We start from the raw sequence: 5,219 nt of genomic DNA on the forward strand, positions 1-5,219 counted from the left end.
TTTGACTTTATTTATTTTCTGCTGTGTTTTACTTGCATCTATTTGAAAAACTGAGTGTAAACACAAAAAATATTTTATTATATGAGCTGGAATGTGCAGAAAATAGGTTTAAATGTTCAACAAATTTCTTCCAGTCAGAGAATGTTGCATATAATTAAATGTTTGCTTGATGCATAAAGTTAAAAGATTAAAACTAATAAAACAAGTTTTAAAAAGAGACATTTTCATTTGATCACATTTTGTATGATGGATTATGCAGAAAAAGTAGAATTGGGCCAAAAGATCTATTGTTTTATTACCTGTTCAGGGTTTTAAAAAGTAACTAAGTAACTAAGTAATTAATTACTTTTGAAAATAAGTAATTAGTAATGTAACGAGATTAGAAGTAATCAGTAATTAGTTACTGATTAGTTACTGATTTCTTTTTTCAAGTAACTTGACCAACACTGCTTGGGACCCCTGGCAGAGTATTTTAAACCTGTTGTTTCTAACCTGGGTTTTAAAGATGGACAGTGATTTTAAATTGGACACTCAAATTAGGGCTACTGTCAAGTCCAGTTTTTATCATTCAACGCGTTTTTACCTGGAGGTACCCAGGTCCAAGAGAAAGCTCAGAGGGGATAGGGCCTTCTCTATTGCTGCTCCTAATCTGTGGAACAATCTTCCCCAGCACATTAGAGAGGCCCCTCACTGTCCACTTTTAAAACACGTCTTAAAACCCATTTTTACTCTTTGGCTTATGACAAAGTCTGACCCTGATTTTATTGTTTTAATCTAATTATCATTTTATACTATTTTATTATTGTTTTTGCTATTTGTGCTAATTTTATTATTTTAAATGTCATTTTATTTATCCTTTTTTTAATCTTTATTTTATTTTATTTTTACTTTACTTTTAAACTTATTTAATGTATCATTTCTGGGATGTCAACTGTACAGCACTTTGTGTTCAGCTGGGACTTATTCTAAAAGCGCTATATAAATAAATTACTTGCTTGCTCGCTATGACATCTTGAAGTTAAGATGGGGCCTGATTATTTAAGACCTTGTATGTGAGGAGCAGGATTTTGAATTCTGGATTTAACAGGAAGCCAATGAAGGGAAGCCAAAACAGGAGAAATCTGCTCTCTCTTTCTAGTCCCTGTCAGGACTCTTGCTGCAGCATTTTGGATCAGCTGAGGGCTTTTCAGGGAGTTTTTAGGACTTCCTGATAATAATGAATTACAGTCGTCCAGCCTGGAAGTAATAAATGCATGAACTAGTTTTTCAGCGTCACTCTAAGACAGGATATTTCTAACTTTAGAGATGTTGCACAAATGGAAGAAAGCAGTCTTACATATTTGTTTAATATGTGCATTGAAGGACATGTCCTGGTCAAAAATGACTCCAAGGTTCCTCACAGTGTTACTGGAGGCCAAGGTAATGCCATCCAGAGTAAGAATCTGCTTAGATACCATATTTCTAAGCTTTTCAGGGCCGAGTACAATAACCTCAGTTTGATCTGAATTAAGAAGCAGAAAGTTAGCGGCCATCCAGGTCTTTATGTCTTTAAGACATTCCTGCAGTTTAACTCATTGGTGTGTGTTATCTGGCTTCATTGACAGATAGAGCTGGGTGTCATCTGCATAGCAGTGAAAATGTATGCTATGTCTTCTAATGATGCTGCCTAAGGGAAGCATGTATAATGTAAACAGAATTGGTCCTAGCACTGAACCCTGTGGAACTCCATAATTAACCTCAGTGTGTGAAGAGGACTCTCCATTTACATGCACAAACTGGAGTCTATTAGATAGATATGATACAAACCACTGCAGCACAGTACCTGTAATACCTACAGCATGTTCTAATCGCTCTAATAGGATATTATGGTCGACAGTATCGAACGCTGTACTGAGGTCTAGCAGGACAAGCACAGAGATGAGTCCACTGTCAGAGGCCATAAGAAGATCATTTGTAACCTTCACTAAAGCTGTTTCTGTGCTGTGATGAGCTCTGAAACCTGACTGAAACTCTTCAAATAAACCTCTGCAGATGATCTGTTAGCTGTTTGACAACTACTCTTTCAAGGATGTTTGATATAAAGGAAGGTTGGAGATTGGCCTATAATTAGCTAAGACTGCTGGGTCTAGAGATGCTTTTTGAGTAAAGGTTTAACTACAGCCAGCTTGAAGGCCTGTGGTACATAGCCGATCATTAGAGATAGGTTGATCATATTTAAGATCGAAGCATTAATTAATGGCAGGACTTCTTTGAGCAGTTTTGTAGGAATGGGGTCTAACAGACACATTGATGGTTTGGAGGAAGTAATTATTGAAGTTAACTCAGAAAGATCAACTGAAGAAAAAGAGTCTAAATTATGATCTATTGAAATATTGAAAGTAGCCATACGTAATAATATAGATCTGTGGGATGTTATGAATATGTTTTTTTCTCCAATTGTTAAATTTTATTTGTGAAGAAGTTCATGAAGTCATTATTAGTTAACGTTAAAGGGAAGGTTGGCTCAACAGAGCTCTGACTGTTTGTCAGCCTGGCTACAGAGCTGTAAAAAAAAAACTATGATTGTTCTTATGTTATTTACTTAGTGACGAATAGCAAGATGTTTGAACTTGCTCCTGCCCTCTGTCCAGCAGATCACATCTAAACAGACAACAATAATGCACATGCACAACAATAACTGGGTCACCTTGGATAAAGAGCACAGCTGAAAGAGAACAATACAGACTGAAGGGGAAGAGAGGGAAACTAGGGGGAGAGAAAGAGAGGAATGGGTGGTCGCTTTGCTGCCATGACGGGGAGCAAAACTGAGATTTAACCTTCAGATACAAAATTATTGTTAAACTGCAACTGGAGTAGATGGTCAATGTAATGAATTCTGGGTTTAATCTGGCACTAATCTGCTTTTAATCCCTTATTGGAAGAAAAGATTTTGATGAAGTCTTTCAGGCAGATTTGGAAGTGATTTTATATCGAAGTATCTCTACAGGCTACAGCAGATGGTGACATTAACTGGACGTAGTCTAATTGGCATCCTTCCCAGTGAGGAGGATGAGCCAAGGGAGGATCAGCTATATCCTTCACCAGAATCTCAATATTGTTTCCTATTTAATCTGTAGAAAACGCCCACAATACTGAATTATTAACAAGGCTATAGGAGTGGATGTGAGCATATATGGTTGACTACGTCTTTGAGTTAGTCCTCTTATGCCTGGGAACCTGCCTAGGGGATCGCAGGTGGGATAGACTCCAGCTCCCACACAACTCTAAATTGTTTGATTTGTGACTGAAATGGTGCAAAAGACGGGGCCATGTAATATTTGTTGGTTTTGTTTGTCTATTTCCTCTGTTCTGTCTCCATCTGCATCTTTGTCAGTATAAGTTTCTCTTTGAGTTACTTTTGTGATTTAATAGTTTTCTGTTGTTTCTGGTTTGCTTTCTTTTCCTTCTTATCCTGATTTTCTGTAATTTGTTAATTTCTTCCACCTGCGTCTCACTTCATATCTTTCTCCGTGTCTTTGTCGATATCTTTTGTTGTTTTACATTTGAATCTTTCATTTTAAATTGCTAACACACCAGAAAACACAAAAGTCCCATTGGCTGAAATGTTTCAAGGCTTTATAAATAAAGTATTGTGGCGACACACTGGTGCCTGGACTTAATAATAATAAGAAGAAGAAGCTCCATCACAAGTTAAAGCACTTATTGTGACTTGCTAAAATGACGTGTATGTGTTTTGCTCAGGAAGCTCAAACCCTGAACCAAACATGCCAACGATTTTCTGTTCTGACAAATATCTCTATAGCACCACCTCCAAAAATATATTGCCTACATCATTTCAACACAATTTCACAACCACAGATTATATTGGTTTTATATATTTAAAATGCTTATCATGTAGGTCTTTGTACGGTGTATGCTTTCATCTCTCTCACTTTAGGCCAGTCAGTTAATCCTGTGATGCTTATTCTGTTGTGTGTCTCTGGACATTTCTTTTTAATTTATACCTGTTTGCGTATCACACAGTGGGCTATATCTCGCTTCAAGGCTTCTATTTGCATGTTGCATTTATGTGTAAGTTGTATGATATATAAATTATTAATAGTAATGAAACATTACTTGAGCTAAAAATGGACAAAAAATGGAGCTAAAAAAACAACTTTTGATGTGTCTGTAATGGTTCATCTACCAATACAGAAGTGCCTAAAATGCAGTACCACTGAGGGTCGGTAGGTCTCGCCTATTCCCACTCACACTCCCACTGAAAAATTGTGACCTTATCTCATGAATGTCAATCTGATGTCAGTGCAGTCCTAAATCATGAGATTTGGGTGTCCCCCAGCAGCTCTATCCACTTGTGCAAATATGGTCTGTTCCTAAATTAAGGCCACCATGTGGTCAGAAGGATTGAAGAGGAACGCTGAAACTTTGTGTTGGGAAAGTTTCAGTGACTTACCATTATTCTAATTATTGAAGTTAATTCAGAAAAATCTTTAACAGAGAAGTTTTTAGTGGGAGGAACGTTTTATCACTCATCAGGTGACGTCTTCAGTCTCAGCTGACTGCAGGTTTCCAACCTTATAAACAGGACATTCGTACAATGACTGAAACCAGCACCACTGAATGAACAATGGGCTGGGAGGTCAGTTCATTGATTATTAATTAATATGCAAATGTCATGTCAAATGTCAATGTCATGGCCATTGATCAACAACCACTGATCAATGGCCATGAGTACCATTCACAGAGAGTTGGGGAATGGCTGCAATCACAGCATTGTAAGATGGTGACAGATGTACCCTTAGGCCCCTCCTCCATTCAGAGATGGTCTTTCTCTTTTCACGTAAACGGCCTCCTTGACTCCGCCCTCAAACCAGCGTTCCTCCCTGTCCAGGATGTTACATCCTCATCATTGAAAGAGTGTCCACTGGCCTGTAGGTGTAAACAGACTGCAGAGTCCTGGCCTGACGAGGTGGCTCTGCTGTGTTGTAGCCAGAGGTTGTTTGGTTTCCCCGATGTATAAATCCTGGCACTCCTCCTGCACTTAACAGCGTACACTATGATACTCTGTTTGTGTCGGGGACCCGATCCTTGGGGTGGACCCGTTTGGCGCAGCATGTTTTGGGGTTTAAAAGCCACAGAGACGCGGTGTTTAGAGAAAATGCGTCTCAGCTGTTCTGATATTCCTGACACATATGGGATCACTACAGGTTTTCACTTAA

The sequence above is a fragment of the Pundamilia nyererei genome, unplaced genomic scaffold (assembly GCF_000239375.1).
Source record: "Pundamilia nyererei isolate P.nyererei 1_Seehausen unplaced genomic scaffold, PunNye1.0 scaffold00464, whole genome shotgun sequence".
NCBI classification, from domain to species: Eukaryota; Metazoa; Chordata; class Actinopteri; order Cichliformes; family Cichlidae; genus Pundamilia; species Pundamilia nyererei.